At 30.8% G+C, this 16435-nt stretch overlaps 2 long non-coding RNA genes across 2 annotated transcripts; both read left to right on the top strand.

Moving 5' to 3' along the window:
• The first annotated feature begins 464 nt into the window (after nucleotides 1-464).
• On the top strand, nucleotides 465-4947 carry LOC126773317 (uncharacterized). The gene is made up of 3 exons (XR_007669727.1): nucleotides 465-677; nucleotides 3144-3215; nucleotides 4880-4947. It is a non-coding gene; the product is annotated as an uncharacterized LOC126773317 (long non-coding RNA).
• A 5405-nt stretch (nucleotides 4948-10352) lies between these two features.
• Nucleotides 10353-14879, top strand: LOC126773315 (uncharacterized). Its single transcript, XR_007669725.1, has 2 exons — nucleotides 10353-10678; nucleotides 14696-14879. It is a non-coding gene; the product is annotated as an uncharacterized LOC126773315 (long non-coding RNA).
• Nucleotides 14880-16435: the final 1556 nt, after the last annotated feature.

Below are 16435 nucleotides of genomic sequence, written 5' to 3' on the forward strand. Positions count from 1 at the left end.
AGCTTCTCATTCTTCATGTTCTGTTATGCAATCGAGAGCTTTTATTTGTTGTATAAATTGAATTTAAGAATTATCTTAGAATAGATGTGGCCTGAAATTGAATTGAAAATTTATTATTAGAATATTTTCTCGTTTAATTTGTTTACATCAGCTATATTTTATTCGAATTAAAACGACGAAGTGCTTTAAGACGCATTAAAGTTTCTGACGTCTATAAAAATAGTAGATTTTTTAATGTTTTTTGTGGCAGCAACATTAGCGTTAAAATTTAGTGATTATGTACTCTGTGATTCATGTTTAACATTTTCATTGCTTCTTTAATAGCTTATTTAGTTATATAAAATTATTTAAAAAATTTTTTTTAAGGCTACGAGAATTCTTAACAAAATCACATAAACATTTTCTAATGTCATGTGTCACATAAAATTTTCCTAGTGCCCCAGCGGTCCTTCACAGAACTAATCTATATGTGATAATGATTGAAGGAACTGTAGAAGTGTTCTCAGTGTCATTCTTCATTTATTAGTTCAGCAATTATACGCTTGGGGATTTAGTCCATATCTATTATGAAGAGTAGATGAAGTATTTTTGTGTATAAAAAGTGTCCCTCAAAATGATATTTGGAAAGCTCTGCTGTGACGAGAGATACTCGCTAGATTAAAACGAAATTATAGAGAGTAAATAATCTTATACAATCTAATTAATAAACGCTTAACAAATATTTTTATTAGGTATGAACGCTGAAGCTACAGTTGTACCATTCTTGCAATTTATGGAACCTTTATTTAATCCATTTCGCTAGACGCTTTTTCGAGTGAATACTCATATAAGATATTTTTTTTTAATCGTCACTCTTTATTACTTACATACATATAATTTAATAATAAAAAAGCTTGTAAGTAAAAAAAGGGAAAGTATAAGCCTGTAAACGTCCCACTGTTGGGCTAATCTTCTGGAGCTTCTCTCCATTTGAGGAGAAGATTTGTAGTTAATTCCACAAAGCTGCTCCAATGCAGCTTGGTGGATGTGGCCGAATTTAACTGATATATACATATGACATATACAGGTTACGCTGGGTACGAGATGAGTTATAGTTATAGTTATTCAAATTGTAATTAATTGAACCCGCGATCAGCAGTTAATATTCACGTATTCTAACCACTGTGCCATATTGGCTCTAAGTAAATAATAAATAAAGAATAGATTATTTTTTATGTATAAACTGAATGATTTAAAAAATAATGATACATGGAAACAACATGAAATAAAATATGATTATTAGGTATTATACTTTTAGTTACATGCTTTGTTGTGTAATAATTATAGAAGTTTTGAAGTAAGACCAGCGACATACGTAATCGCAAACAATAATATTGTTAATAATCAGTTAACCTTACAATTATAATTATTTTTAATTTTAATAGGATTGTCTTTGCAAATGCTAATAATATTAGATTGCTGTGGTTAAATAAATCAAACGTGTCGCAAACATTTACTTGAACCGTTTGCTTTCGAAACACATACATTTTTGCAAGGAGGTATATTTCATCTTAGTAGAGGAGCCAATTTGCCGTCTCACATAGCACATTTGCTTCATGCACGTTTTCATTTTCTAATACGAATATCAGGCTTAAATTTTATATGAAAATATGTGAACGCAGCACTTCACTTGGCTTAGTGTGTTCGTGTGGCATTATCGCTTTGTTTAACCTAATATTTGGTATATTCGCTAATAAACACACGGAGAGAAGTGTTTGTACATATGTATATATAAATAAATGAACGAAATTATATTAAGCAAAGCAAGTGTTGATCGATAATACCAATATTTTACCATATCACCATTTTACTTATTTATTTATTTTTTATCGTTTTATTAAAATTTGTCTAAGCAGTTAAAAAGTTGTCTATATGTTTACTGTCAATTACATACATTGTACATTGTGTAATGAGTCTTATGTACTTGGGGTGGACTTTTATAGGAAGAGAAAAGGTTGAATATAAAATCGTTTGGTTAGTTTTATAAAATAAAGTCTGATAACCTCAAAAAGGACCGAAAATATTTTCATATGGTTTTTACAAAATGACGGAATGATTCATGAGGAAGGTGCAGAATTCATTTAGGTTTTGTGAAGATTAGATAAATTTTTACTTTCAAATTTTCTGTATACCATTATTCTGAACGTGCGTAGCCAAGATGGGTAGCTAATATATATATAAATCTAATAAAAAATATCTATTATTGATTAAAAGTTAAAATATATATTATTCTTTGACAAAAATCGATAAGAGGAAGGAGACAAATATTATAACATGTGTCCTCAACGCAGTAGTCAGACATTTAATGAAAATACGCGAACAAGCTCCGCGGGCACTGCTGCTGCTGTAGACATAATTTTGTCACATAATTATTGTTATTACAAGTGTCAAGTTGAAACAAGATACAAATAATAAGAAACCTAAACAAAATGGTACTTTCGTTTAGCCATCTTGTAATAAATTAACAAGAGGAAAAAGCTCCTTTTCTTGAAAGCATTGAGAGTTAATTAAAGTATTCACTTAATTTATACTGAAACAGTAAACAACATAAATAAACGTTTTAATTCAGTTCATCGCTTTGTCTTTTGTTAGATTTTTACTAATTTGTTAAAAGCACTTTTTTTTTTAATTAATGTAAAATGATATAAAACCTTTTTCTATTTTGAACATCTTTAAATAAAAATAATAATAAGAATAACACACACCTTTCTTATTCCATTATCTTTTAAATCGTGATAATTATATAATATTATATAAAATAATTATATAAAAATTGGTCCCAACAAGATTTATTTAAACAAAATAATGCAAGTATTCGAGTTTAGACGTGTGATAGAATAAATGCTTCTGCGTATTATATCATTTTCGAAATAATTAAAAAAAAAATAACGGAGATAAATAAAACCTTTTTATAATTTTAACACCTCTCTATAAAAACAAACTAAGAATAATTTTAAGGGTATTCCGTCTTGCCTATTAATTTTATGTAACCACTACAAACAAAGCAAAAAATCGAGTTAGATATGTGAATAGAATAAATATTTATCTACCCACAGTATGTAAGCTTACACAATGTTCGACACAGGGATTTTTGTTTTTGGCAGTAAGATATTCGAAGTGCCGCGCCGAGACGCCATTTCTTGCTTGCCTCTCGAGGTTTCTTGGAGAATATTCTCGTAAGTTTCATTCCATGTATAATTTAGAAACACTTTAGTATGTATATAAAGTAATCCGATTAGTCGAGCGTGCGCGATGTAATATTTTTTATTTATACATAAGTACGGTATTTGAAATTAAATGTTATGGAATTTTGTTGGTATAAATCTAAAAAGTGTATTTTTAAATAATATGTCAAATTTGTTATTTTAAATAATTCATAATATGGTAATTAATGTTAAAGTCTAAGCGCGACTTCGTTTTTATAGCTAACCGAAAGGCGATTTTTTTAAAATACAATGATGATTGCTTTTTTTTAAAATATCAAATAGGTGACAATCTTGATATTATGTCCAGTAGTTTAGTGATGAAAGAAGACGAATCGAATTAGGAATTTATTTACTTTTATAATTTTTTTTTTTTTTATGGTTAGTTTATTGTCTTTTTTTTCGTGAATAAAGTTCCTTATTATTATTATTATGTTTATTGAAATTGAAAAGCGTTTATACTTATTTGTAGTTTAAAGTGTACAATCTGTATCCCAGTAACTAAAAACCCGATTTGAAACAATAATAGGTTAAATAGTTAACGAGTATTTATACTATATATACATGTATACTTCAAGAGCTCAGCGGTAAACATTATCGCTTCAACAACATATGGTATTTAGAAATTAATATTTTTATATATTATGGTACCTACTTAAAATGTTAAAACGTTATAAATATATATGTATTTTGTGTTTATTTTTTTCAATTTCCATAGATATTTAGACAAAGCATCCCTTCGTAATGCGAGTCACGCCAGTAAAACATGGAAAAGGATTATTATAGCCAATAAGAAATTACGAACTCGTATTAACCAGTTCGAACTAGTTTTTAAATTGGGTTCGGAGAAAATGGTGAATTTTCATAGACGTAACAAGAAGTTGATGAAGAAGTTAACGGCTAAAAATTATTTACCTGTTGGGAAAACAGTAGGTAGGAGATTTAAAAAAAAAATATATACAACTGGCTTGATTAAATTATTTCATTCTATAGCGCTGGTTAGAGTTCAATTTTACTTTGAAATAGGAATTGTATTTTCTTTTAAAATAAATATTATGTACTTATTATTATCTCGGCTGAGATCTTCTAATGGTCATTATGATTATTTAGTAATTTTAAAGTAATATTGTGGTATTTACTTTTTTCTTTTTTTTTAATGCGTAGGTATGCTGACGAATACATGGGCCACCTGATGGTAAGTGGTCACCAACGCCCATAGACATTGGTATTGTAAGAAATGTTAACCACCGCTTAGATCGCCAATGCACCACCAACATTGGGAACTAAGTACTCTCTCTGTAATTACACTGGCTCACTCACCCTTCAAATCGGAACACAATAATACCAAGTACTGCTGTCTTGCGGTAGAATATCTGCTGAGTGGGTGATAACTACCCAGACGAGCTTGCACAAAGCCCTACCACCAGTAGAATTAATCTATGCATTAGTGTTAATTTACTCAGTCACATCAGTAGTGGGGTTCTAAGTGTCAATGAGAACAAAAAGCGCGTGAAATTCAGTACACGTGACAGAAGTAAAACTTTTTTGCGTCAGAAATGTTGCACTCCAATATGTTATTTCACTTTCATCGCTACCAAATATTTTCCTTCGATATAATGGTTTTTTTTTTATTTCAGTGGAATCAATGATGAATACTATCAGTAAATCAAAAAGGGGCGGTGACGACATAGTGTTATGTACGAAGCGATACAAATTGTTTTAACTTTTAAAGTTATGCGTAAAAGAATAATAAATTGATTCAGAGAAGACAATAAATAATCATGAGTGATTGCTAATAATTAAATTACTTGATTAATTAAAATAAATGAGTAATTGACAATGCCTTTTTTATTTCTTATATTAAAAATATCATCGTGATTTTATTTGGTAGATATCAATTTGGCAGCTTTTATTTGCATTTATGTGCAGCAGATTTTCTCACAAAGTTTTCCTTCACCGAGAATTGAACACATTATTGAGGTTGCTCAGGCTTGAACCCTGAAATCTTCGATTTAGATTCACGAACTCTAACCGTTGGGTGGTCCTCGGCTCTTATATCACATAATCGAGGAAGAAATTGTGAATCAGTTTAAAGATGATAATCCTGGTGGAAATTAGTAATACTCTGGATACCATTTTCATCTTACTTAAAATAAATAATTAAAAAAAAGTTTATTATAATATTTTTAATCGAGGTTTAAAAAGAAAGTTGGACCTCCATTTTTTTTAATTCATATATTTCTATTTTTTTAGCTCAGAACTCTGTCATTGATAAGCCGATAAGGAAAATCAAATAGAATAGATTCCATTTTTAGATGTCTTATTTTTTATCAAAATCCAGTTCTCATTCCTCCTGAATTTCCTGAAATTCCTCATGAATACCGTATTCATGAGGAATTAAGGACTCTGCTCAAATATTTTAGGCATACATATAGCGTTTTTTATATTTTCATCAATCAATCGAGCATTTGCATTAAGGGAGTTATCATTTGGCGAAACTGACAAAAATGACGACATATGACCACCGAAGTCGGTCTTTTTTTGTTAAAATTTTGTTTAACTTATATTCATGATTTTTTAATATAACATTATGGCATATTCTTTTTTTTTTAATTGTATGAACAAAATTGTAACCAAATTAAAATAGGTTAATGTAATACGAATATCTATGATACCGCAGCATACATAGCAAAGCTTACAGCAATAGGACGTCGCATTACCGGGACTAAATTGTAAAACATTTCATGTGTGAACCGCGGCCATGATATACGGACGCCACGCGGCGCTACGCATATCGTGTGGAAACTGAAATGGTACAATGAGTCCGCACTAACGCGATGCGGTTTTATTGTTCGCGAAATCTTTTTGTGTTTGCGAAAAGGGATATCGTTCTGAATTTTAAAGTCCTCTGTAGTTTGAATGATGTTGGTCGAGTGGATATAACACACGTTCTTATAATACCTACTTTACTGGTGGTAGGGTTTTGTGTAAGCTTGTCTGGGTAGGTACCACCCACTCATCAGATATTCTACCGCAAAACAGCAGTACTTGGTATTGTCGTCTTTCGGTTTGAAGTGTGAGCGAGTCAGTGTAATTACGGGCACAAGGGACATAAAATCTTAAATCCCAAGGTTGGTGGCGTATTGGCTATGTAAGCGATGATTAACATTTAGCATGCCAATGTCTATGGACGTTGGTGACCACTTACCATTAGGTGGCCCATATGCTCGCCCGCCTTCCTATTCTATAAAAAAAAATACAAATCCCGAAAAGCATCGGGTTTTCTTGTTCTTCATTTTTTTTTAATTCGTACTGGTTAAGGAAAATTTCTAGAGGATACAGGTGACAGATTAAATTTTTCCTCATCGAATACCCATATGTATCCGCATACCAATAGTACAGCTGCGTGGTGAATTAAGCTCCAAACCTTTAACAAAATATAAGGCTTTTGACATTTATCTAACATACGATTTTTAACAAGCTTTTGTTTAACTTTAACTGTTAGTACTTGACCGATGAAGTTCCACTTTTGCTTACACTTTTAATAATAATGTAATCTGGTATAGTAAATTTTATTCAGTTTTATACCTGTTTAAATATATAAGAAAAGATAACATTTTTTTATTAAGAAACATATGAATTTTATAATTTACTTTATATTATAAGGAATTCAGAGAATGTTTACAATGAGTCTTTAATTAAATTTTATGTATAATAACTCCTTAGATACTAGACATTCTAGACGTAATAATATAGACCTTTACTGTTAAGCGGTTTCCTGCTATCCTTACTATTAGATACTATAAATACGAAAGTCAGTTTGTTTGTTTGTTACGCTTATGCGTCCAACTACTGGTATAATAATTTTGCAAACGCGTTGTTAGGAGTACAATCAATTGAAATAGGGTACCTAAGCCCCCCTCTCCTTAACTACTGCTTACACGCGCTTAATTCTACAAGGCTGCTGAACTGAATCCTGGATACAAAATACTCGGCTAGGAATTTGTTTGTTTTTTGCAGTTGGGACACTATAAGTACGTACTTTGACTCTTTAGACTAGACTAGATTACAAATTAAGAACATCAGCGAACAAAATAATTAATATCTCGCAAAAAAAAAACAAAAATTGTAGATACGAATGTAAGTTAATATACCTACTTTTTGGTTTACGAGGTTTATAAGCAAAGGCTTGTTTAGAGCATGCTTATCAAAAAGGGAAGAATGTATATATCACGCGGCTATGTAGCCACAAACCCAAATTTTATAGGAGAAAACGTTATGTGTCATTTGCTTTTGAACATTTCAACATATCATATTTACATGAAAATATTTTTAGGTTCAAATTATAGTTGGATGCTATTACGCTATTGATGAAATAATATATTGTATTCATTAGTTTCCGCATATACTTTATACTTTACATAGGTAGAAAATGTACGCTTTGTTTTATGAGTATACATTAAAATAAAAGTAATGAAGAAAATTGCATTCAGAAATAACCTTTAATAATATTATCAATGAATCTATTTTTGGAAATATCAGTTTTATTCAACGCCTTTAGTCGAGATAAAACAGCGTCTTGAAACATCCAGGTCAAGTTCCATCTATCAAAATCCTTTCCGAGCCTCATCTCCAGCTTCAAGATGGCGTCAAATTGACACATCCGGCGGAGTCTTTGCCGCTTTCACCGGAAGTGCACTTACAGCTTTCTGATATCCACTCCGAATATCCTTCCTGCGACTGTCTTTTCTTCACTCTTATCTTTTTAAAGATTTCAGGACACTTTTTGGATTTATAAAGTGTTACTTGAGGTTAGGTCTAAAGAAAACAATACACTCCGTATTACAAAAACAAAGATGAATTATGTTACTTTTTTTTACTTTTATATTTAGAACGTAAGTGGTTCTTCATAAGCTATATACATGTCTATTGCAATAGTTTCTTGAAAGAATAAAAATAAATTCAAGCAAATGCTTGTATAACAAGCTTATAAGCAAATTGTCTTTTTATTTGATTTATAGACGCATTTACGTTACGGCGTATATCGCAACGTGAAACTGATACCTTGGTGAACAGATAAGCAATAATAATATTAAGAAGAAATATTTTATTACAAAACCTCCTTACAATATAGAAAATATTTATTTAAAGAAATTAGTTAACTTGATTATATTGTGAAAAAAGTATTACACTAAAAAAAATATCTTATTTATTAGATTTACTTAAACTTTTATTGTATTATTTATTTTAATGAATTAAAGTCATAGCTCGCGAGCAAAATGAAGGAATATTTTCGAACGCCAAGAAGGCTACAGCCTATAGCTATATCAAAACCCGAATACCTGTTTTCTCCACCAATTAAGGTCCGGTCCAATTCACAATTTTCACATAGCTGCGGTCCCGACTAGTAAATATTTGAGATTATAATTGAGCTATTTATAGTATTTTCCTAATCTGTTTCAGATATTTATTGTATTTGGTCTTTGGTCAACATCCGAGAATGGACGGGAATCGCAAGTGCTGCCGATCTCTTTCGCCTCGCGAAGAACAAGAAGGAGTATACAAAGCTGACTGTCTTCGCTAGTCCGAGAGGCACTCGAAGAATAAGAATTGTATTAGTATATGGCTTAACTATAAAATCTAACTTATTTAAAATACAAATTTAATATAAGAGCTGGAGATAAATTCGCTCAAAGCCTGAGCCTAGGTTTTTAAAGGTCATAGTGCCAATCCAAGTTCAAGGTTATGATTTTGTATTTAATTTTATTTTATAATTTTTCATTGTATAATCGAATCTTAATTATCTTGAGATATAAAATTTTTATATAGTAATTTAAACTATATTTATGTAGAAAATGGTCTAATTTGTATTACGTTTTTATTTTCTTTTATATAAAGAAGTAAATACTCGTGTTTTTTCCGTCAAGTGACGGAATTTCTTTAAACATCCGAAAAAGCCAATGTACAATTTTTCGTTATTCGAGCAACGTTGAATCGAGATTTTCCATTGAAATCGGCGGCCGACCGCGGATTCCTTACCCCACTCGGCTCGCGACTCGAATGACAATTTAGGGGAATTTCGACGTTCAAAATGTTAAGAGCATTTACCAATAAATGTTTAATCATTTAACTCTACGTGATGATGACGAAGAATAAAAAATATTGATACTAATTTTTTTTTTAATTGACTAGCGTAAATATAATTTAAATTTCTTTATAATATGTATAATGGAATCAACATGTTGAGTAGTTATGTATAGGCGGACTTTTTTTTTTTATTAGAATTGATGGAATAACTTAATTCAACGTGCACATTACTATTTTCAATTATTATGTTATGTGGTTTTTAACATTTTATATAAATCATTAATAACTCTTCGTAGCAAACTAGTTCAGACCACAGATTATAAAACTTTTTGATTAAACGTTCACGAAATTACCTACATTTAGTTCTATATACTAACTATAGGGGCAGAACTTTAACTATTTCATCTGTTTCTTCTTTCATCTTCAATTTGTTTCGTATAATGTTTGTAATTTCAAATTAAATGCTAAAAATTACTTGTTTTCATAACAAAATTATTGCCTTGTTCTATTTTCAATCAATTGACGAATAAACATTGCCTTAAGACCGCACACTAGTCGATTCATGACTGTCAAATGGTAAGCGACTGATATATTTTTAACAGACTTTTATTTAAATTGAATTTGAATTTAATGATTTTCACATTTTCTTCGTTTCAATTTTTGTATCAGGTATTGTTTGTGTTATTTGCAATCAAGGTTTATTAATATTATAAAATGTAACTAAAATTTAAAAGACATAACATCCTATGTCTATCGTGTCATCTCAACGTTGGTGATCTATTATGTGATCAATACTATACCAAATAAAAAACAACATAGATTAGCCAATGAGATCCTTTGTTTTTTTAACGAAATAACCACGAGTATGTAAATTGTAGGTATATTAGGTTAGGTTATAATATTATTTAATAATTAAAAATATAATAATATGTTTAATTATAATGTTTTATCACTAACATCGTTATCGGCATTTTGATAATATTAACTAGCATTAATGACTAACATATTGAATAGTAATGTTTTTATAATCGTAAGACACTTGATAATATTTCAAACATAAAACGTTGATTTATTTTATTTTTTACATTTAAGTTTCGAACGTTGATCCTGGAACACACTCTGATTGTTTTTTTTAATTTACAAAAAAAATGAGGTTATATATATTTTTTTCTGTCCTAACAGCGGCCATTGTAGTTGTAGAATGTACGCACACTTTTATGGGCACGAATGTGTACCGGCAACTAGTGTATCGTAAGGACGCGCGGTACAGCTCGAAGTTTTTAAGAAAACGCGTTGAAAACATTACCTATACCATTCCACCTGCATATGGATTCAGGCGCACTATTCAGGTGAACTTATTTTTACTAAAAACTTGTTTTTACTAAGTAAAGTAAAGTAACAGCCTATGAATGTCCCACTGCTGGGCTAAGACCTCCACTCCTTTTTTTTGAGGAGAAGGTTTGGAGTTCCACTACGCTGCTCTAATGCGGTTTAGTGGTATACTCATGTGGTAGAATTTCAATGAAATTAGATACATATAGGTTTCCTCACGATATTTTCCTTCACCGTCAAGCACGAGATGAATTATAAACACAAATTAAGCACATGAAAATTCAGTGGTGCATAGCCGGGTTTGAACCTACGATCATCAGTTAAGATTCACGCATTCAACAGTCATTAAACGTTTATATCGTAATACATAATTTTTTCAGACGTTTTACGTTTTTACGAAATTATTGTTTTAATGTAACGGTTAAAAGTAGTATATTAATTAATTTTCCAATACTATAGAATTAATTTCTAATACTGCCTATGCGTCAGTTAGGCGGTAATGGTGTACTACCACCACTATAAAGTGATTATTCACTAGTTTCCGCCAACGGATTCGCATGTGTGTTTAGTTCAGGTGTTAGAAAGGTGTCCTTCTCTGCATCCCTAACAATATCCATGTAGAATTTCATGATTGCTTGAGAGGTTTAAACGATATTTATTTTTATGCTTTCAGCATAACAAATGAACAAATAGATTATCTATTTAGAAACCAAAATCAGCTTCAAATAAAATTCGATTCCAAATTTCATCCTCTTTTTCAACCTTAGCAAATTTTAATAGGACCAAACGGGAAGTATCCTCTCAAATAAAAAAATAAAATTCCAAATCGGTAATTAAATGACGGAGCTTAGAGGTAACAAGTATAAAAAAATATAATCATTAAAAATTTAGAACTCGCTTTCGCATGAATAATATAATTAGTTAGTTTATTCGCTTGCATTTATTCCATATATTTTTAACATGGGGTAGTACATGGTACTGTACGTATGACTTGGCGGTTTACAGCCGGCCGCTTTATGCTCCTTGGGAATAATTGATGCTGTCGCTTTCCAGACACAAAATGGCCACGTAAATAAACGAATACCGCAATGAATATGTTTTCATTTTAAATAAGATTAAAAATATAAATACTAAATTTACTATATTTCTATCCGAAAAGCAGGCTAAGTAATACAACGCTACAGTTTTCGAAAATAACTCACAAAAAAAAAACATTTAAGAACATATTATTGAGGCTAAATAAAGATTCTACCGAAATTAAAAAAAAACGAGCAATCTCAATCTTGTAAGAGACGAAATAATTTGAAAATGTTTAAAAAATAGAACAAAATGATGAAGTGGATAGCTTAATATCTTAAAGCTATTTTTATAAACTTTGTTTAGCGACTGCTTAGTTACACGCGGATTTATCTCTTCTGTCATTTCGAATGACATATTAATAAATTAGTACAGGCAAACACATACTGCAAATAATAATTATCGTTATAATATACCTACTACTTACCCGTTCCGGCTTCAAACGAATATAATAAGGGTCATGAAACAGAGACAGTAGTAAAAGTGACAGCCTGTTAATATCCCACTGCTGGGCTAAGGCCACCTCTCCATTTTGAGGAGAAGGTTTGGAGCTTATTCTACCACGCTGCTCCAATGCGGGTTGGTAGAATACACATGTGGCAGAATTTCAATGAAATGACACATGCAGGTTTCCTCACGATGTTTCCCTTCACCGTCAAGCGCGAGATGAATTATAAACACAAATAAAGCACATGAAAATTCAGTGGTGCTTATCCGGGTTTGAACCCACGATCATCAGTTAAGATTCACGCATTCAACAGTCATTAAACGTTTATATCGTAATACATAATTTTTTCAGACATAATTGACAAACATTGTCATATGTCAGTCAATTTACACAAAACCGTAATGAATTATACACCTAAAGCATCCTTCTAAATCACTTCGTCTATTGGTAACAACTGTATAATAATCCAATTGATGGTTTTTGAGTTTATCGCGTTCAGACAGACGTGAAGGACTTTGTTTTGTAATATTAAGTATTAAACATTCAAGTATTTATCATGAAATCATTGTTATTGCGTTCGTAAATACTATAGTAGTCATAGTTAGCTATATAAAAAGTGTAAGGATTCATTGGAATAAAGTCATATTTTAACCTATTTTCTTTGACTTCATTCATTCATGAAATCGGACGAAAGACGAAAGTCGAAGATATTGGGAAGCGTATCACGAGGTTAAAGTGGAGATGGGCTGGACACTTGGCCAGACGGGAAGACGGAAGGTGGACTAAAGTCGTCACGGAGTGGTGGCCTAAAGAAGCTAAGCGGCCAATGGTTAGACGATTTTTGAAAAATGGCGGGTGCTCAATGGTTGCGATTAGCACAGGACCGGGATAAATGGCGCGCCTGTGAGGAGGACTATGTCCAGCAGTGGATTAATGTGGGCTGAATATGGTAATGATGATGAATGATACATGGATATATTTTATAGTTTCTTGAATGAATTATTAAATCAATGAATGTTAATTTGTCTTTTATTCTTTTTGTATTCATTTTTTAATCATTGCTACTTATCTGGTTGGTTATCACTTTTGTCTCCCTATTTACTTTCTGCTTCTTATTTGTATTAAGTAGTTATTAGTGAAAACTTATTTGGTTTCTGTGTTATTTTATTATTATTTATTATTCCTGTGTACTGTTTATTACCCGGAAAAAGAAATTACTTGTTTAATGTACCATTAGAAATCCGTTTTGTTTTAGTTCTTATCATAATCGATATAATTATTTTAAAAGAGTATTTCTTTAAATTCCAATTCTCGGTGTTTTCATTCCATAATCCGAAATGATTTCATGAAATTTAAATTTTCTAAACGGTCGTGAAATGTCAAAAAATGATATACGACATTGACTATAATAAATTTACTATAACATTTTAAGAAAACACGCCTAAAATAGTGATATAATTTAGAACATACACAACAACATTGGTTGTCAACATTTCACCGGTGAGTTGTGAAGTGAGTTCTAACAGAATCGCATTGCTGGCTCTTTTAGGAACACATTTTATGCCAAATATAAACTATCGTTGTTTGTTTAGTTTTGTAGTGTGCGAAAGGACTTTCTTTCTTTCACTCATTAAGTAATTAAATTACAAATCAAATTAATTAATACATCAAAACTGATAAATGATATTTTGTGCGTTATTATTCAAAGTATAAGTATAATATTTATAATAAATAAAACATTATATGTTGTTATCGCTTATATCGCTATAAACATTTTGAGTGTAATATGAAATTGCTTAATGACTAATATTGTGAACAACGTTCTTTAACGGTACTTGATAAATCCTTCAAACATAAAAGGCTGATGCATTTCTTTCTCCACATTCAAGTATCGAACGTTGATTCTGGAACACTTTCAATTTTAATTGTGTTTTTTTTTTAAGTTAAAAATGAGGTTTTATATATTTTTTTCTATATTAATAGCGGCCATAGTGATCGTGGGATGTTCACACACATTTATGGGCACGAATGTGTTGAGACAATTGGTGCATCGTAGAGATGTCCGTTACAGTCCAAATTATATAAGAAAACGCGTTGAAAATATGACGTATACAATCCCGTTTTCAGGCTACAGGCGTACTATACAGGTAAATTTATATTTTTTAAAGTTATTGTTATTGACATGGTGCATAGTTTATAGCTGAGCAATGCGCTAAGATTTTCTTTCTAATAGAAAATTTTAAGCATCGAAATAATTTAGAAACGAAAATAATTTATGCTAAACATAATTGACAAAGCATGTTTGAAGCAATGAAAAAATTCAGTTTCAAATTAAAAATATATTCATATGCTTTTAGTTTGTTACTGTTGCTTGTAAATGACCAATTATAATATGATTTGTACCAAACATTTGTACCAACTTATGAATCATGTTTATTAATTTTTGGAAGTTCATCGTTAGAATGAAATGTTTTCACGATCTTTTATCTCTTCGCTTGTGTGGTTTCAGGGTATCCTCGCCTATGACCTCACTAATTCTAGCGCGTCAGCCAACGTGACTGCGGGCGGGATTGGCTACTCTTACGTCACGCTGCGTATGAGCAACGACCGCGGACGTGAAATTCACTACGACGTCAATATTTATGCTTAATTTGTTAAATAACCGTGAAAATAAATTAGTACAGCAATTAAAATATTTCTATTCTTATCAAATTACGCCAGTCATAAATGTAATGATCTTATAGCTCTTACAAGCACTTTTGAGTAATAAGCGTTACGAAATGTAGATTCCGAGAAGAATCTCCAAGAAAAACAGTAGTTTCTCTTTTCCAACACATACATTACACAGTTAATTTTTTAAATTAATTTAATTACTCAATTACTATTTAAATTATTATATATCCTGCAGGCAAATAAGCAATCACCAACTGCACTTTTTATCATTGATTAGCTGCTCCGCGCGATTTTGGCTTCACAGCTCCGCTCACGTGGTTCGTAGCTTGTTGTTACATAATCTTTAACCAAAGATCAAACCCTGGGAGATCTGAGGCTTTAGCGTTTCTATTAAATAGGCTATCTAGATCAAAAGTCAAAGTTTTACGTAGATACTAACATACATGTATACAATAAATAACAATAAAATAATCAATGGTATTCTATTAGCATATCGTACGCACAATTAAAAAAGTAAGTGTAACTGAATAGAAGCTCATACCATTTTTTTTGAACATTATATAAACACATTAGTAATAATCTAGAAATAAAATAAATAAACAATTACTGAACAAAGAATATCTATAAAAATAAAAAATGTCATCATAAATTTGCAAAATGAGTATATATTATGTAATAAAAAATAAACTATTCCAGAACATTCCGAAAGATACAAAACTCCTGTGTTAATTATGTATTGTACTGACTGATAAGCAAATATACATACATATTTCATTAACATTTAACTTATAGTGACTCGTCTCGTGGCAAAACTTTAGAAATGTACAGTGTAAGTTGTTTCGTAGTTTATATATTAAATAATACTAAACTTACTTCGAGTTACAGATACATTAATTTGTCTTGATGTAATATTATTCAGTTCAAATTAAGAATTTATTTTGATGAGTCTGTAAATTCGCATATCACCAAATTTTCAAGATTGTTAATATTCTTCGGATACTCTGATTAGTATAATTGTGACTCTTGTTGATTAAATTTATAGGTAGATATACCTTTCTATTAATAATAAGTATATCGAATACGATTCTGAGGTAATTTGATACAGAGCTGAGGATCGAGCTCAGTGGTGTGCCATTGGAAAGGCTTAAACACATCAACCCTTCGTCGTCCAGCAGTGGACGACGAAGGGTTGATGTGTTTATGTATGTATGATGTATGCATGAAAATCTGTCACATGTATCCACCATCCTGAGTTGGATCAGCGCGGTGAACTAATTTAAATTTATATATATAATTTAAATATTATAATTAAAATAATATTAAATGAAAAACAAAAAACGTTCAACACTTTTACCTTCGTATAAGGAATAGCAGAAATAAATCTCCGTTGTACATCTGAAAATTCCAAATACCACGCATCATACATTTTTCAGCGCTTTGAGATGCGAGGAACGTGATGAATCTGAATGATACAGGCGTTGCGGCCAGACGTGAAGCTTAACGTAAAACGATTGCAATGACAATATGTTGTCATACATAAAAATATTTTAATTGATAACTGTAAAATCGTCCAATA

This window comes from Nymphalis io, chromosome 14 (assembly GCF_905147045.1).
Source record: "Nymphalis io chromosome 14, ilAglIoxx1.1, whole genome shotgun sequence".
Lineage (NCBI taxonomy): Eukaryota > Metazoa > Arthropoda > Insecta > Lepidoptera > Nymphalidae > Nymphalis > Nymphalis io.